A 19,184-nucleotide genomic window follows, 5' to 3' on the forward strand; every position below is an offset into this window, starting at 1 on the left:
GGAGCAGCCTTCCACCTCCTGGCTCGCACCTCTCTCTGCACACTGGAGGGAAGAAGCCTCACTGGATCACCAAGTCTGGTCTTTTATCACTGCAGGTACCCATGTCATGCAGTTCCCGTCATGTCTCCAACTAAAAATTGCTGCAGAAGGCCTGAACAGTTCAATCTCTAAAAATGAGAGCTTAGAGTCATGCCTGAGCTGTGTTCCAGCTTCTGTAGAGCAGATTCATTCTTCTTTACACTACTAATAATAACCTTTCCCCACTACAGCCACATTCAGAAGAAAAGGCAGCAGCTGACAGGAAGTTGGCTACCACAGTTCTCTTAAAAATTTGAGGGCAGAAAGGAGATGTTCAGCTAAAAGCCACAGGTGGGGAGAGGTGGGGGCAATAAGCAAGACAAGCGACCACTTGATGCACTGCAGGTCTCCTCATGAAATGTGGCCCCAAGAGGCTGCCTTGGTTCATGCACTGATATTAATGAACTGAAAGAACAAAAATCAGAAGAATTACTTCTGTATTATAAATTCAGTACCATAAAACAAATAACCTCCAAAGCATTCTAGGGTCAGGATGCTCATGTCCAGGGCAGCCTGTGGGAATGCATTACACAGGTAACTGTTCCACTGGCAGCTGGGCCTTCTGCATCTTGACATATTCTGTATGTTGATGTGACACTTCAGATCAGTTTTGATAACAAAATTAGAAATTTGATGCTACAGATTGTTATGGAAGTCACTCCTAGGGTTGGATGAGGCTGCTGTGTTGTGGGATCTCTGCGGTAATACCAGTATTCCCCTCTTAATAGTCTACAGCAAAAGACAGGGCACAGCCAGTGAGGGGCTGTGGCCCCTTTGCCCTCCTCTCCAGCAAATCTGCCCTGATTTTACCTTCCTTACCAATACATTCTACATAAAGTTAACTTCAAAATAAAGTACAATTTTCTCCTTTTTATTGTCATTATTATTGGTAGAAGTAGATGACTGAATACCGCTTTTATTTCTAACTAGTTTCTGGTTTACAGATTGTACCTTCTTTCCTCTGTATGCATGTGTTTACTGTTTAGACACAGTTTATATTAGAATTAATTTTTTAATAATAAAAGTTGGTTCCAAGACCTATAAACTCATTCACATTGTTCCCCTACCTTTTCTTTTGTGTCTTCCCAGGCCCAGGAAGTGTGTCATGTAATACAGTGCTGAGGCACCTCTGGCACAGCAAGAAGTGAGGACATAGGAGCAGTGTGAAATTGCACTGGAGAATGCAGTGTGCCCCCTTGGAGTGACCCCAAGTTCCTGCTTGCAGTTCAGCTTCTCAGCTTCTCCTGTCCCACCACTGTGCTGCAGACCACTGGCTCAGCCGTCAGAGGCTGCTTGGACTTCAGCTTCTGTGGCAGAGAGCAGGATCTGGTGTCCTACTGTGGAACTGAAGGAAATGCTGAGGCAGAAGCCACTTCTGCAGTTCTTAGTCTAGTAATGCATGTGCTTTCTTCCCAGCAAAGCCATTTCGTGAAGTTTCTGCTTCAGCCACTGCTTCCCTGTGTCACAGTTTGGTGCAATCTGAGGGAGCCTCCGTTACAGGACCTTGGGTCTGAAGTGATTCAGGTTAAAAATCCCTCTTGGGAAGGCCTTTAGAGTGTGTTTGTTTACCTTTGTTTTGATTGTAATCATTTCACTGTCACCCTTACTTTCTCCTTAGCAGGAGTGACAGATTTGTAAATAGCAATGAGTTGCTAGAAGTCAGAAACTCCTCTCCTACTGGCTTTACTACTGAACAAAACTGTGATCGCCCACACAGCCAGTGCCTCCTTTGTGCGCAGGGCTGAGGGGGTCAGTGGGTATTGATCAGCTGTATCGAACCAGGAACAGCAGTTTGGTGCCAGTGCAGGCAACATTCAGCCCTTCAGCTGTACCTGGAGTGCAGTTTCTGGCAGAATCACTTTATGGGAGACCATTTAGGAAAATCTTAACTCTGCAACCTGGTCTACATTTAAGACTAACAGGTTGAGTAGCATCGTCCCAACAGGAATGTTTGTTGCTGTTCAGGCTGTTACATCAATAAAATCTCTTATGTGGAAGTGACTATACCCATATAGAATTCTCTTATATAGGAATGCTAACTGTTCTGTTTCTCATCCATGAGTTGCTTTGTGAATGAAATGCACTTTGTTATGACTTTACACTTCAGTAGATCATCTGTTTAATTGTTTAGAGCAGGTCAAGGAGCGCTGAGGTGTGACTGGCTCATGCTACCCTTAACAGATAAAACTTCAATCTAGCATCTTTGGAAAAACAGCTTTTCTTTATGACATGTTGTTTTCAGATGTCTCTGTTTCTGTCTTCATCTATAACTAGACGTATCTAACAGATATGGACATGTGTGCCTGTGCATACAGATTTATCTGTTCTATGCACACACATACAGACTTGAGAAGCTATATGGCACAGTTGTTTGCATAATAAGTTTCATTTTTCTTCACAGGTCAGCACCTTAAGCGAGCCTTGGAAAAACTATTGTGTGATCAGTCATCACACTGAAGCAGCAGAACCCATTTGGTAAAGGTAGTCTTGGATAAAAAGCTGAATGCTGAGGTTTCAGTGACTTGTCGTTGAAACCTTGTGGTTTCTGTGTAGGAGGCTGTTTAGGCTGGACACGTTCGACATCCTTGTTTCTGAGCTGTGAAATCTGTACATCTAATTTATGAAAATTATCTCTGGTTTAATTTTATTCCTTTTTTAATGAAGTCAACATATTTTCCTTGCATTCAGTGGAAACAGTAATGGAAATAGTTTTAAGATGCACTGTGAGCATCTTTCAACCTCAAAAAGTACGACAATTCAAGATATTCTTGGTTACGATGAAGGTCTAAGAAGGAAATTAGGATTAAATTCAGAGAGTCAGATGTGAGAGGACAAGTGTGGAGACAAACAGAGTAGCTAACTGTGGAAATGAGATAGACATTGTAAAATAAAAATCTTCCAGGTGAGAATTTGATTTTAAAAAGCCCAAACAACCAAGTAAGGTAATTTAGAATAAACCATGATAGTGGTGCCATTTAAAGTAACCAGGAGTTTCTACAGTCTTTCAGGTGGTCTAAATAAATAAGTTTACATGTGATGTAAATCCAAGACTGAAGAATGTAAAAGTCGGACAAAGAGCTGCAGCAGAAGCAGGTGAATCACAGGAAAACATAATTGATCAGTTATGTGCTTTTTGCTTTCATAGTTGAGTTCTATGCTACCACAGTGAATTAATTCACAGAATCATCAAGGTTAGAAGAGACCTTCAAGATCATCAACTGTCAAGCAACACTACCCTAAGGGTGGAACATGCTAATGTTGGTGCAGGAGATTTGGCAGGTCTGCACACCTGGATTTGGAAGGAGGGGAGAGTAAGTTTCTTGGCATCACTATGTTATGTAGCTGGGGTGGGAACACATCCATGTCTGCATCACTTAACTGGAGCCAGGACGGCCATGGACCCAGATGTATTAGCCTTCATTCCTTACCTCACTCATCTCCCTTCTGCCCTGGTGAGTCTCTTGCTGAAATATCAATGAAATGGCTACTGGTGTGAAAATAACTACTCACTGCATTTGTGGGAGTACAAAAATCTGTCTGAAAACATTAGTCAAAGCTGTGTGAGCAGAGATTGAAAGTGTGATCACCCACTGACAGTTATTTCAGAGGGATGACTGCAAGATTCTTCTTAATAATTTTCAGTAATTTCCATACCGAAACATCGATAGAAGACCATAGGTTTTAATTCCTTGCTACTATCTCATTGGTCCTCCCAGTAGAGTTGTTCCTTTTCAAGGAAAAAAAATTACAGATCAAAAGTTTTAGTCTAATGTTGTACCTTTGAATGGAAAATTAAGGTGTCATGTCCTGCTTGTGTTTTCAGAAATCTGACCCAGTAAACACAATTACTGCATCTGTAGGTGAATGTACAAGACAATAGTAAAATTGGTATCTAAAACTACACTTTTGGGCAAGGACATTTTTCTTGTTATTCATGAGGTTCTTGCAAACTTAACAATTGCTTTCCCTTCCTTGAGCAGACAGTGCTTTTTTTCTGAACTTCTGGAAAAAACAAAAGGCAAACAAGGAAGCACTTGTGCTATCCAGATACAATGGAGGCTTTTGAAAACCACGTTTTTCCCATATCCCAAGGTATGTAGGCATGCAGATAACCATGGATGGGCTTTCTTTTGGAGCATCCAGAATTTACCCAGAAGCAATGTCATAGGTTTCAGCATTACTTTCCATATCGATCAATTCCCACTGTTCTGATTATCGTAAGGGTTGCACAACTCCTTTGTTACCCAGCCCATGGGAAAACTCTTATCAGTGCCTCTTTTTGTCGTTGTAGCTAAGCCTGCAGTTCTTCAGATCCCTGGGTGGTGGCATTTTGAGGTGGTTTGTTAGCCACTGCATTTCCACTTGAATTCCGACTTTATTGTCCTCCTCACCGACCTGCCCGTTGCTGGGCAGCGACAGGCAGGAAGCACCAGCGTTTCCTCCCACGACAGTTGTATCCCAGATGTTGGGATCAAAAGCGGCTCCTTAAATCTCCCCTTCTGCAGGTTTGACCCCCCGGCGCTGTTGAGGACCCAGCGGAAAAGTCACAGGACCGGTGGCACTCCGAAGGCTGCAAAATAATTCTGCGTGATACTGCTGCACAAAGGGCAAAAACGTGAAGGGAAATGGAAACATTAAACCTGAGAACAGGAAAACTCACGAGAATGTCAGAAACGGCATGAAGGAAAAAGGAGACAAAGCTGTAATTTCCAAAACAATACCCGGAGATCAAAGGAGGTTGATGCGTTTTCAAATCGCTGTGTTTGCCGGATCTGCAGGGAAAGGTTAAACGAGAGCATTACTTTGAAAGGTGCTGTGAAAAATGCAGAGTATGGCAAGGAGGCAATAGACCCTGGAGGTTTTTTCTTGGCTCTCTTCTTGCCATTGTCCTCTGCATGTCTGCATTGGCCACACAGAGAAATGTCACCATTCACTTTAAATTGTCTTTAAATTGAGCAAAGATTCAACACTTTTATCCTCTGACACAATCATATGCCATGGAAACTCTCCTTACTCATTCTCTGAGCTGCTTTATTTTCTTCTTTACTGCAAAACCTAGTTCAGTGCTTTTAAGGGTGGACATGGGATTCTCCCTTTTAGCTTCATTCTGCATCATATCCTCAGTGATTTTATTGATTCTGTCCAATTCCTGTCAAAACAAAGAAATAATTAGAAATACGAAGATGGCTCATGGTGACATTTCTGTAGAGCTTTTCAACTTTCCATTTAGGATATTCCATAATGAAGTTTTGGTTTATTTGAATTAGTTTTAAGAGCTGGGAAGGAGACATTTCTTCATGGTTTGGTGCAGAATGTCCAGCCTGAAGTGAGTTTTTTTGTCTTGACTATCTCAATCGTTGCAATGTGTTTTGTGCCACTCCCTGTTTTATAGGTTATCAGTGTTATTGTCTGTGCTTTGTTACACTTCTGTGATTCACTATACATGCTCTGAAACTTATTTTTTCCCATGTGACAAACAGTGCCAGGTTTATATACAGTGGGTAACCAGTATTCCAGATAATGAAGGACAAAGAAGTAAACTGTAAAAGGACACGAGTTAAACCTAAACTAAGGAAGAGGCAGCCAGTGTGTGTGCTTGGGTTTGGGGACTGGAGACAAGGTGATGTCCTTCTGCCTCAGTTATTAATTCTAACAGGGCCAGGGCAATTTTTGTTGACCTACCAGAGCGGGCTAGGGAATCTGGATTTACCAGCTCTTTTGACATGTAGTGCTAGTTTCCTTTTATCTCTTTCTCTGACAGAAAAATACAAAGTGAAGCTTTTGCAATTTAAACCATGTCTTTATATCTAACTTATTCCTTGGTGTTTAAAGAAAAGACAACTTTAACCTTTTTACAAGGTTAAGAGGATGGTCAGGAGAAGCCAATATTTATACATTAAATTGTCTCTATAAAATGGTATATTTCATTCAGTACATTGTCTTCTCATTAGGGTAATTCATTCTCCAGTGTTATTTAAAGTCTTCCATAAGTTAGTGGAAAATGGCCTAATATGGGTTCAGGTGGACTGCTGTGCCTCACTAGTTCTTTAGACCTAAACAGCACTTCTTTGCACCTTGTGAAAATGGAGTAAAAGTGCCATATTTAGCTATTTTTCAGTTTCTGTTTTATCTGTTAATGGGAAGGACTGTCCCTTTGGCTGCCTTTTGGTCTGGTTTTCTTCTAAAAAATCTGTTTGTTCCTTACTGAAGGGATTCAAGGGAACCTGAACCTTCAAAGTCTTAATTGACTTTTCTTTTAAGATGAGCCAAGATTTCATTAGGAATAATGCTGTGCACAAACAAGAGCAGCTCAGTGCCAAGAGCAAGCATTCTTACACTGGTATGAATCAAACTAGCCTGAATCCACACCTCCATCACTTCTCAGTCTTGTACTGAGAAAGCTTTCCAGGGCTGATTAGTCATTTAAGTGCAATGAATGTCAGAGAAACTAATTAAAAAAAGAACCTCTGTAAATGTGAGGCATAGCTGCTCTCTAGTGGACTTGTGAATAGTGTCAGCAATAGAAGTACACTTAGCCCCAGAAAATAATCATGTGGATACTCTGCTGAGAGACAGGAGATGAAAGCTTCCTACACCTGTGAGTTCAGCTGCTTCCTTGTTCCATCTCTGCTCTCCTTATGCAGCTGACTTACACCAGTGAAATAGCAGAAACAGCAGAATGTGAGTGCAGCTTTAAAAAATACCTCCTGTCCAGTGCTGTGGTGAGCAGCATTTCATTGTCTCTATGTCATAGTTTTGTTTGCAGGTGACAGTGTTTCCATTTAGAAGCCTGTGAGAGTGGCAAGTGTCTTAGAGCTAAGGAAAACTGTTTTATGAGAATGGGAGGAGTTCAAAGCACAAGTGATTATTTCCTTAAGCAGCATGGAAAGCAGAGGGAAAAATACCTACTGCACAGAGGACCTTCACTTTTGGGAATGTGAGATCTCTTGGGCTTTTCCAGGAGAAAGACTAGTGATCTCCATGGGATCAAGGTCAAATCAAACCAGCATGCCCACACAGGGGGCATTGGGCAGCCAGGTGCTGCCCAGCAGGGTGTGGTGGCAAGCAGTGCTCAGCCTACAAACAGCCCCAGGGACAGCACTTCTCTTCCTGACCTTTCTAGCAGCTTCACTGGGTCAGTGTTTAGCTCAGTGTCCACTGGATGTCAACGAATTCTCTCATGTCCACCAAAATGCCCACAGAAATAATCTTCTGGCTGTTTTGATTTATTGACAGTTAATCTTCAAAAGAATTTCAGAACAAACTTATCTGTTGCATTCTTTAATTGCAGCAACTTCAGCCAGAATCAGTGAGAGGTTTCATAAGCAGCCTCTGAAATAACTTCAGGACTAAATAACGTGACTCAAACCCACTGAAGTTTTACGGGACTGACTGAAAAGGTTAAGTCTTTGATACTGTGAACAAAACTGTATATGCAACAGATCAGCCTTGTGAAGAAAGCCTTGATGCTCTGCAGGGACTGCTCAGCCACAGACAAAGCACTGGTGTGTTTTCTGCACCTGTTAGTCACAAATCCAAATTACAGCATCATAGGCACTGCTGTGAAGAAAATTAACTCCGTCCCAGTTGGATCCAGTTCACCCGCAGTGATTAAACTGGTTTGATTGTGGATCCTCTGGTTACATTCAACCACATTCATTCTTTTCTGGAAGTGACAATGTCTAGAATTTCTGATTGCTAATCTGTTGCTCACTAATAATTATTTGCATCTCCAGCTGGGAAGGAGTTCACCGAGTCCTTGTTCCATGACATCCCTAGAAAGAGGTGGGTGTTTGATTTCAACCCTGAAGTGAGGTTGGTGACAATGTCTACGATTTCTGATTGCTAATCTGTTGCTCACTAATAATTATTTGCATCTCCAGCTGGGAACGAGTTCACCGAGTCCTTGTTCCATGACATCCCTAGAAAGAGGTGGGTGTTTGATTTCATCCCTGAAGTGAGGTTGGTGACAATGTCTACGATTTCTGATTGCTAATCTGTTGCTCACTAATAATTATTTGCATCTCCAGCTGGGAAGGAGTTCACCGAGTCCTTGTTCCATGACATCCCTAGAAAGAGGTGGGTGTTTGATTTCATACCTGAAGTGAGGTTCTAAGCTGAGAGCCTGGAGTTTCCACATCTGCATCTGAGCAGAGGTTTTAGGCACCTTCGTTTTACTCAAACCGTGGAAAGAATTCCTTACCTTATTAGAAGTAAAAACTCTGGATTTTGTAGTCTGTATGCCCAAGTAAATGGGTATATTGTCCCTGGCCACTTCCATTGTGTGTATGTTTGAACATGTGTGTCTGAGGTGCTGATCTTTGGCACTACACTAACACCTAACCCTTAACACTGCAGTATAGATGATATCAAAGTAAGTCTGACTTTTTCTACCCTTATTGACCACTGGATCCACCCTTTCATCAAGTGGGATTGAGGTGTAACAGTGGTTTAAATATGAAAGGTTCAGGCTTTAAAAATAAAGATAGGAAATGCTTTTTGTCTCCATAGGGAACTTCACAGACTCATCTGAAGGGCAACCTTGATCTATGAAAATACATCAGTCTGAACTGTGCAGAGGTGAAAATATGCATATGAAAACTAATATTTTCTATTTCCTTTTTGTTCAGCTTCCTGTATGCTGAGCCCAGGTTGTTTATTCTTCTGAATGATGCAATGGGTTAACGGATAGTATGTGGGTTATCAGTAAGGAAATCTGAAGGTACAAGGACCATAACAGTACCCCTTATGTTTCGCTTTGATTAAACTGGTGGAATTCCGTGCAAATGGAAAATTGTGCAGGCGTATAGCCTTCATTTTATCAAAGGATACAGTAGGAAGTAACTCAAAACACAAACTATTGTGTTATTTATAAATCACGAAATACCTTGAAGGCTTTAAATTCAAAATCCGTGCAATCTTTTTACAAAAGATAAAATACATGCATAGTCCTTCCTGCAAAGGTGGAGATTTAGGGAAATGTGAGGATCAGGGGAAGAGTGTGCTGGATTTACTTAGGAGCCAAGGGAAGTCACTAGGAGTTTACCATTCTCTAACTTAGCTTGGTACAAGATAAGGAGTATGTTTCCTTTTGGACACTGCTTTCCATGACAAACAGCATTGTGCAGGTAAAAACACTTCACCTGCTTTAGAAATCTAAGTTAACTTAGAATAATTTCAATTAATTTTTTTTTAAAAAGCCACATTCTTTTTTGTTTCTTTGCTGCTTTAGAGAATGTACAGCAATGCAGAGTAAGCTCAGTTGCTTTTTAGAAATAGAGTTGGTGCTCTGGGAACCTGGCAGAGCTTCTCTCACGGGGATCCACACCAGGCCAGGTGTCATCCCAACCCTTGTGCAATCCAGTCTGCTCCCCTCCAGGTAAGCCAGGAGAGATGCTTGAGTGTCCATGCACAGGAAAGGAGGCAGTAGAACCATTTCAGTAGCTACATTCTCCATCGTGCACCTCAGTGGTTCTAAAATATGTATGGATAGTGGGAATGTCCCCTTTTGTGTCTTTGCAAATATATTTGATGCTCCATGTGAACAGGAACAAAGATTTTCTTTGAGGTGGGTTTGATAGACACTGTTTCTGTGCCTAACTGCTCTTGAATAAGGATCAATAACTGTTTTATTGAGATGCAGCAGGGAGGGAAAGCCCTTGGCTCACCCCACCTTAGCGCTGCATGTTGGTGTTTTGAAACTAGGGTGGGGTGGTTTGTATTTTGATAGACCATTATCTAGGAGGGAAGCAAATAACCTGAAACCTCGACCTTATTAGGTGTCTTTCCTCACCAGTGTTGTTGTTTCTGTGCTGCACAACTGCCTGTGAGGGCAGCCAGGAGCTAAGGACAGTCCTTTACACTGAAGGCTTCAGATGTTCTTGCCCTCCTCACCCTGAATTTCCTCTGCTTTCACTTGTGTGAGGAGGACTTTTCTCCTCCTTGCGTTTTGCTCTCTTCCTGTTACACTGGCAGGACTGGGGCACTCTGGCATCTTTCACCCATGCACCAAGTGGTAAACGTCCTTTTCTGGGTTATGTGAGGTGACAGTTGTTTGCTCAAGAGCTGTGTAGCTGAGGTCACATCTCTTATGTCTCACAAGTTGAGAGAACACAATACCCAGTATTCTGAGGTTGATAAAGTACCTGTAATAATGTTCAGGTCACATCAAACCACAGTTGAAAGAGGTGAAGATGTGGTTACGGTGGGTGTCTCAGAGAAGAGAGGGTGATACTAGAGGGGTTGAGTCCAACATCCTTTGTGCCTGGAGGAACACCACCATGTCCCAGGAGCATATTTGTAGCAGACAGCTGCTCCTTCAGGAGCCAAGAACATCATCACCTTTGGGAACAGCTGCTACAATAGGGATGCCACGCCATCCTCTTCTCCTTCAAATCCTTCCTGGGAAACAGTTTTCCTGGGATGTCTTCACCAAGAACATTAGTTTACCCAAGGCTCTGAGAATTAAATGTGCAGGCAATATTTTCTTCCTAAATTTATAAGCAAGAGGTACATGAGTGAGTTACTTCAGTGGCTGACATGTACCTCCTGCTCCAAGATGCAGGACCTGCATGGGCTCAGCACCAGTAAGAATCTCTGTGGCATTACTCACAGCTAGTGGCTACCCACAGTCTGAGCAAGAAAACTTGTGGTTTTGTTTCAGCTTCCTTGCCAGAAGTCTCAAAGCCAGACATCCCCATTTTGGGCAAGAGATGCATTCCCAAACTGGACTTATCCCACTTATTGCTTGCTATTGTAGCGACTGTTTCCTCCTTCACTTTGGCCCTGTGAGCGTGGCAGTGCCTGGTGCTCCCACAGTGTTCTGTGCTGCCTCAATGGTATTGCTGCATCCTCATCCACCACTTCCTCCCACAGCTCCACAGCATCTGTGACATCACCTGACCCGACGAAACTGGCCTGTCCACATCCCTGTGCTCCCCTGCTGGCAAAGAAACAGATCCCAGGGCCTCACTGTAAATTAGCCTATGTCTCCCAACATCATCTTTTTTACCTAACAGTGACCATTCCTCCCTCTGCCTTCAGAATCCTTGTTTCTGTTTTAAATGGATCAGTTTTGTTTGCCTTGAGAGGGGCTTTTATTGTAAAACTCTGCCTGGTTGCTTCTCCACTCCTTCCTAGATCTCAGACAGAAAATGCCTCTTCCTGTCCCCAGACTTGTTTTTCTCTTCTGCTGGGACTGTTTAATTGTTATTCTGCTCTTCCAGTATTGCTCAAAATGTGTTGCAGAAAACAAAGTTGTATTGTATTGAAACAGTGGGATTGAAACAGAGTGGGATGAATCACCCTTTCTTCAACCCCCACCTGAAAATAAAAAATAAAAAAAAAAGATGATTCACTGTAGAAAGTCTATGTGAGGTTTCTCAAATTCAGTTCTGGTTTATCACCTATGAGGCAATGCTGTGCTTGTCATTCTGGCAATGTGGTATCACTTTACTTGAAAATGGCTTGAGGGTTTTACTGATTCATTCTGAGAGATTATTTTGTTGGTAAATTTGAAAGTTATTTTTGCTTCTTTTATAAAGCATTTGAAGCATATTTTGGACTATAGAAAATTCAAGTAAATTTAAGTAAATATATAATAAAACATATCAAGCAGTATAACAAAAATACAACACATAAAGCCAGTGTAAGGCTGTGTGGTTTTTTATGAGGCACAAAAGCTGTGGAAGCTTTTGCCTCCATATCAAGGGCAAGACCTTTGTGAGGTTCAGTACAATTAGGCATCCTCTGTAGTTAAATTGCAGAAAATGGATAAAAAGAAAACATCAGACCTGAAGGACAGTGATGCCTCCTGTACATCCCTTAGCATGCAGGAGTAGTGCCTGGTGTCGCAGACTGCCAGTGCTACCCCAGGTATGTGCTGGGGATGGATTTTAGTCCCCTCAAGTTGGATCCAGCCTTGCAGTTCCCTTGGTGTGTCTGTGTTTCCATGTCCATATGATGAGCAGAACGAGTATTTTGTAATATGGGTGAAAATGTAGATTGCTTGTATGCCTGCTTTGTGTTATCACACTGTCCCCAAAGAAGGAGAGCACACAACAGCTTTGGTGGAAGTTGAGCTGTGTGCATCAGCTGCAGGAGCACTCTGGAGCTCTGAGGGGACTGGCTGTGTTTTGGGCATTGGCCTGTGAGAGTAGGGGAAGTTCCTGAAGCTCACAACAAATTGCACTGGATTTAAATAAAAAATGTAGGTGAGGTACTGAGTAAAGGGGACTGAAATACTCTTTATTTTCCATTTCCCTAACAGGCTTTTTTCAAAATTACTGCAAGAAAGATTGTGAAGTAACCAAACCTTGCCACCCAGGAGAGAGCAAAGGATCTGAGAAATGGCAGGTGCCTCCTTCCTGAGCCCCTTCACATCTTGGCTGGCTCTGGTAGGTCAGTGCAGTGCTGGGTGATGTCAGGAGGAAGTGTGATTAAGAGGGTGACAAAAGGCAGCGGAGGCTGCCATGGAGCCCTGTCACAGGAGGTGTGATGTTTATGGAAGTGCTGACATGCTTGCTGTGAACTGAAGAAAGGGCACGTGAGGTCAAGTGGCCCAGCTCCTCGGCTTCCTCACTGGGGGCCATCTGGAGTAGGAATCAAACTGCTGCATGGTGAAAGCTTTTTTATGAATCACTTTTAATGAATACTCGTGGAGGTGGTGGGAGGGGGCGATATGGAGACAGATCAGTGGTGAGTGTGGCCAGAAGCACTGCTGCTGACAGGGCACACTTCCCATGCTGGCACAGGCACAACGGAGCAGCTCTGTACCAAGTTCTGCAACTGCACATAAACTGGATGTGTTGACAGTTTCCCCAGATAGACTGTGTTAGGATTGCCAACCAAACTGCCTCTGGAGCGAGGCCAGAGCAGAGCCACTAAGCTGATCACAGGGCTGGAACACCTCTCCTATGAAAACACGCTGGGAGAGTTGGGGCTGTTCAGCCTGGAGAAAAGAAGGCTCTGGGGAGACCTTAGAACACCTTCCAGTACCTAAAGGTGTTCCAAGAAAGCTGGAGAGGGACTTTTCACAAGGCATGAAGTGGTAGGACAGGGGGTAATGGCTTCAAGCTTAAGGATGGTGGGTTTAGATTAGCTATTAGGAAGAAATTCTTTACTGTAAAGGTGGTGAGGCACTGTAACAGTTGCCCAGAGAGGCTGTAGATTCTCTACCTGTGGAGGTGTTCCAAGACCAGGTTGGATGGGGCTCTTAGCAACCTGGTCTACTGGAAGGTGTCCCTGCCCATGGCAGGGGGATTGGAACTGGATGAGCTTTAACGTCCCTTCCAACCCAAACCATTCTATGATTTTATGATTAACCGAATTTTCACAGTCTACACACTCTAGAGCTACTTTTGATGTACCTGTCACCACATGTACTAATAAGGCAGCAAAAGTGGTAGACGTGATTTGTTTATGATTTATTTAGAAATAATTTCATATGATTTAATTAGTGTGCTTTGTTTGGGGGGATTTTCTGTTCTTCCTACTGTATAAGAGGTGTTGTTTCTAGTCTACTGAGAGTAATCATATTCACATGGGGGAAAATAAAAATCCTTTATCCATAACTGAATTTGAAGCTGAATATGTCACAGAGAGAAAATAAGATATGCATGTTTGATGCTTTTGGTGTGTTCCAGGTCTATGAGATGTCACACCAGTAAATGGCCATCATTTAGGGGCAGAAATGAAGGTCTGAATCCCACTTCAGGATGTAATGTTCAGCCAATGCTTTTACCAGGCTTACGAACATGAATTTCAGTTGTGAGCATTGCTTAGAGCACAGTCAGCTTGCAAAGGACAGAAGTTACTTACAGAGAAAACAGGGACTGTTGGGAAGGCAAAATACTGGATGTTGTTCAGTGCTTGGTGGGTATCCTGTTTTTGCCATGAAGGGGTACAGCACAGTCAGGGGAGGGGTTGCAGTTGCAGTGCTTGGCTGAGCTGTGAATGCTCCTCGTTCAGTTCATCCCTACCCAAATGAGCTGGGGAGCTTGAGCAGCACACCAAGATCCTGTGTTTCAGCTGGTGACTGCTTGCTACTACCATCATTCTCATCAAATTTTAGCTGTATTTACCACTCCTAGGTGTGTAAGTTTTGTTGCACACGAGAGAGAACTGGTATGCTTTGTTCTGGGGAGTTTGCTGTCAGAATCAATATGGCAGGGAATCCAAAACCAGCAGTAATTCTTAGCCTGAAAAGAACTAGAGGGACATTTGAGAGAGGCTTCCACACAGCTTCAGTCAGGCTGGCAAAGTGCAGCTTCCCTTTAGGAAAGTGGATTCACTCACACCCGTATAGGTCATCGCAGCTACAGTAACACAAGTACTGCAGTTTCCACCCAGGTGCTAGTGGTGCCCTTCACATGCCCCCTTTCCTCAGTGACAGGAAACCTGGGAATATCCAGAAAATCTCTCTACAAGTTGTCAAAACGTGCACCTTCAGAAGGGCTCTGTGGTCACAGATGTTCACACGTGGGCACATGTGGGTGTCAGTCTGTTCCCTGTCAGCAAACGGCAGTGTGAAAACTTGTGCTGCTTTGTGGCAAGAAGGAACATGAGGACATTCACACATCCTTTCTGGGGGTGCCAGGTGGTGTCTTTAGCTTAGAAATGTACCCCTTTACATTAGATGATGAATAAGACATGACCAAACCTGGATGCTGTAGTGGCCATCAAGAGCATAACACATGTGAACAGCAATAAGGCAGTGCTTTGGAAAGAACAAGGCAGCATAATAAGGGATTTAAAGACACCTGGTTTTAATGAAGTGACATATTAAAAATGTAGGCTGATCTTCTGTCAGTTCTACTTTTTTGCCTTGTATTTTGTGATCCCATGTGTGATAGCAGTAAATTTTTATTATAACAAAAATTCGCTCATAGATTTGAATTTCTGAGAAAAAAATTTGCTCCTCAATAGCAGACAGATGTTTTATAGATCTGGCCTTAATTATGGGCAAAACCAAACTTGTCTGCCAAAGCAGTATTCAGCCACCTGAGAGTTTTCCAGCAGCAGGTAATTCTCGGATACTGGAAAAGCTGTCAGATGTCAAAGGTTCTCATTCAAGATTGCCTTTAAAGTGCTATTCTCTCTGCTGAAGATGTTTTCTCCCTAAGCCTTTGTCAGTATATTTCCTTAGTATTTCCTGCAACTGGAAATGGCATAAGAGGGGTTTTTACTTGGTTGCTGTTGCAGAAGGTCAAGTTTTATTCTGCAGACTAGGACGCAGATATTCCATGAAGTTCTGAACTGATGTAAATAAAGTAACTTAACAGCAGTGATGGTGGAGTTAACTTAAATTTACATTTAAATTGAATGCCTAGATAACCCAAAATGAGAAATTTACATTTATGAAGGAAAATAAATAGCAGCACTCACTGTACAGTTTGGAAAGCTGTTCTGTAGTATAATCAAATTAATCCCTTTCCTTTGCACACATGGTCAGGGTTAGGGTAGAAACTTAGATTTCAGACTAATTATTTCCACTATAAAACTTTAAAGTACTTAAATTTGTAACTTGATCTTTGAGTTTGCAGTTCATATTATGTGGTGTTTTACTTCAGCATTTGTTCTTATATATGTGCCCATTGCTCCAAACCATGCCTGAGTCATAGTGATGAAAATTTCTGCAATTCATTTTGGATCTCAATGTTTATGTGGTTGGATAAAGTATCAGAAACCATCTGCATATGTGTCATACATGCAGTAATAAGGGGACAGCAGAAGTTTTCTGCCAGAGCAACGCCAACTCCATTATGCGCCCTAAGAAATGACTCAAACAATGGGATAGATTCATGCATACAGAGAAAAGCTGTTGAAGAAAAATGCCTTTATCCACATACTCATGGAGTAACATTACAACATGGCCAATCTTACCAAGTTTCACAATGAATAGTAAGTGGGAACTGAAAAAAGCAAACTGTTGCCCAAATATCATTACCGTAAATGTAAAGGAAAAGAAACACTGTAGGTGGGGATAGCAGTTCTGAGCCATTCCTTTGTGTCTTATATGTCACTGTCCCAAAAAAACCCCAACAGGACTTCACCACCAGAAATCTCCCGTCCTGCAGACAGCCTTGTCTGCTCTTGCCTGCTTGGCCACAACCCTGAGCCCTTCTGACGGCACAAAACAAACGAACCCATTTGACGCATTTCACATTTCCACCCCTGGTCGGGGATCTTTTCCCTTCTGTCTGCGGTTGTTTAACCTTGATCCAGTCATTCAGGTGAGAACAGAGAAAAGTGGAAACAAGTCTATGTTTTTCCCCTGCTGTGTGTCGAGACGCAGTGTGGCCACCACCTCAGCACGGTCAGGGACAGGCTCAGTGGCCTTCGAGCTGAAGTGTTCTCTGAAAACAAAACAATGTCTTGATTAGGGCTCAGTGACATTTAATTTGGTCAGCCAAAAGTAATTATTTCACTGCTTGGCTGCTGAAAATAGTGACTTGTTGAATTTTCCCCTGGGCATGGCTGTTGGAGCACGGAGGAGATGGTGGGGAATCACCACTCAGGTGCCAGGCTCCAGAATCCACGCTGCAGCCAAGGAGCAGCCCTACATTTTGCAGGATCTTCCTTTGTGTGTGGGACGTGGTGCGTGGTTATACTTTGTTATTTGCAAGCTGCAACAACGATTCCAGTGGAGCAGGGAGCAGAGGAGCGTGCTTTGGGATGGAATCCAGGCTGATGTTTCCAGCCTGCGAGCTGGCTGCATTGCACTGGCAGCTATGAATTAGGTGAGTCAGAGCTGTGTGGTCACAGGGAGGCAGAAAATAGCAATGTTTGTGGCACACAGGGTGGTGGGGTTGGTCCCATCCTATTTAGTAAATCAAGGTTTGAAACTACCACTACACTCTTCCTTGCTCTGGTGCAACAGCCAGACCAGACTGTGTAGTTTTTCAATATCCACCTATATGGGTGATATCTGGGCCAGGGCTTTCAGAAGTGAGCCTTGGAAATTGTGTGTGAAAATTGCCACCTGCATTTAGACACGTAAATAAAGTGCCTGCCTTCAGAAACACATTCTGAAAACCCCAGTCTTTATCATTAGTGACATTTTGTTGAGATCCGTTATCTGTGTGGTTCCACAAGTGACCTAGAATAAGCAGAGCAGAATTCTTGTTTTTAGAAATGGAAAAATTTGCCCTTCCATGACGCAGAAATATTCAGGGTGGCTTTTGGCCTTTGCTGTGACTGTCATTGCATAGGATGCTCTTTCTAAGCGTAGCGGAATTGCCCCGTGGCAATCAGCGAGCAAAAGCAGCTGGAGAGGATCCAGAATGGTTTTGTTGGCAGGGTGTCTTTCCAAGGGCAGATAAATCCACCACATTACCAGCGTGCCCAGGGCAGCAGAGCAGGGGGGATTTGTGGCACACCACAGCATTTGCAGTGACTGCTGCAGGCCACAGCCACAGTGTGGATTGAGGTTGCCCTCGGATTTTTCACCGTTTGCTTTCAGGATATGTGCAGCCAAAAACTCATCTGTCTGGCTTTGGTTTAGCTTTGCTTCAGCAGAGCCAAAGCAGATCTCCTGTCTGCTGCAGCAGGGTGCAAAGGCTTGGGACAGAGTCTGTTCCTAATGTCGAGCAGCAGCACAAAGATCCCAGGTGCTCAGCAAAGTCAGGGGACTTGTGTGGGCAGCCAAGAGCATCAGATGGGGTTTGGCTGTGTGTTTCCACTGTTTCATGTTGCACAGAGTCTGGCTGTGTATTTATATCAGTCAGGAGTCAGGAAACATGAAAATATGATACAACATTTCATTTTATCATCTTTATTAGGAATCCACCATCTCGAGGACCCTAATTCTGTATGCTGGCTTATAGGAAAAACTAGAGCCTGCCTCATATCCATTAGGACTTCACTTTTCACTCCTATTAGGGATATATATTTTTTCAGAAGTAATCCAAGAGCTCTTACTCGAAGGTATCTTTGAAATTACTGGGTTTGGAGGCATATTATAGGACTCAATCTATATGTTGAAGTGTTGATCTCATTTGAGGAAAGGGTCCTCAATTTGGGTTTGTATCTCTAGGTACAACCTTGCAGTTTCCCAAACATCATCTTTTTCTGGCTGAATAATTAAGGGGAAAATGGTTTGCTGAAAGGGCATATGAGAGGCTGAACACTGTCTAATATTTAATCTAGATAAATTTATAATAGGAAAAAACCCAAAAACTTGGAGGAGAGTATGAACTATTTTGCTTATCAGAAATAAGCAAGAAGAATTGCCATGCTATGCAAAGTCTGCCTATAAATCCTAAAAATTCAATATTTAGAAGCAGTAATCCTGAGTGCAAGCTCTTCTTTTTTGCTCTTAGTAACCTACACAAGAAAGAATAAAAATGGAAAAACTATACAGTGATCCATTAGTCTAAATCCAGAATACACCTGGCTGCACATGGAGCTGCTCTGAAAGATCTCTCCAGCAGACTGTACCCTTACACATGCAGGGCAGGAACATCATCTTAAACAAGAGCTAAAGTCTTCCCAAAACTAAACAGACACTATTCTGTAGTCTTACCTTTTTAGTGTGCATTCTCCCTCCAAATGACAAATAAAATGGCAAATGCCAGTATTGAAATGACAGCTGTGCAAGATTAAAAATTAATGATTAAACCTCTGATTTGCCTCTGTCAGTGGCTGAAAGAGGAAAGGCTGTACCTGTGGTTCTGCATTTCTTTGGTATGGGAAGCAAACAGGTCTGCAAAGAGTCTTCTTAAAATAAAGAAGCTCAGCCTAACCACTGGTTCTGCTGTTATTAGTGCCTCTTTTGGCATGTGGGGGCTTCTCTTACTCAGACTTGAACTGAGACTCACAGGAACATTTGTTTACTACATATCTGACCAACCAGGTACAGCCTTTGCCAAAGCAACTAAATTACAAAGAAAAAAAGCAATGAGTTAGGATTGGAATGTAATTTTTAAGGTCTGTGGAAGATGAAAAACATACACAAGCCATAAGCACATGCTACTGGGATGAAGCTTTGCAGGAACCAGAAGACACTTGCTTGTTCAAGACAGAGATTGCTAAAAGGAATGCGTGATGACACTGGAAAAGGTTATAGCTACAAAAATGAAGAATATCAATACAACAAGATATATAAA

General features: G+C 42.7%; 1 protein-coding gene across 23 annotated transcripts in view; it reads left to right on the forward strand.

The window, feature by feature from the left end:
• The window catches only part of BBS12 (Bardet-Biedl syndrome 12), a 75,985-nt gene that overhangs the window by 36,149 nt on the left and 20,652 nt on the right, over positions 1–19,184 (forward strand). For 5 of the 23 annotated variants that reach the window (XM_071555523.1, XM_071555526.1, XM_071555544.1 and 2 more), the window contains 6 exons: positions 1,168–7,863; positions 7,962–8,010; positions 8,109–8,157; positions 8,590–8,658; positions 9,311–9,457; positions 12,347–12,473. The gene's annotated coding sequence lies outside the window, so the exon portion shown is untranslated. Of the gene's footprint in view, positions 1–61; positions 96–1,167; positions 7,864–7,961; positions 8,011–8,108; positions 8,659–9,310; positions 9,458–12,346; positions 12,474–19,184 lie in introns of those variants that run through there. The other 18 variants (XM_071555534.1, XM_071555541.1, XM_071555521.1 and 15 more) reach the window with 18 other exon arrangements.

This window comes from Pithys albifrons, chromosome 5, assembly GCF_047495875.1.
Source record: "Pithys albifrons albifrons isolate INPA30051 chromosome 5, PitAlb_v1, whole genome shotgun sequence".
Classification (NCBI taxonomy): domain Eukaryota; kingdom Metazoa; phylum Chordata; class Aves; order Passeriformes; family Thamnophilidae; genus Pithys; species Pithys albifrons.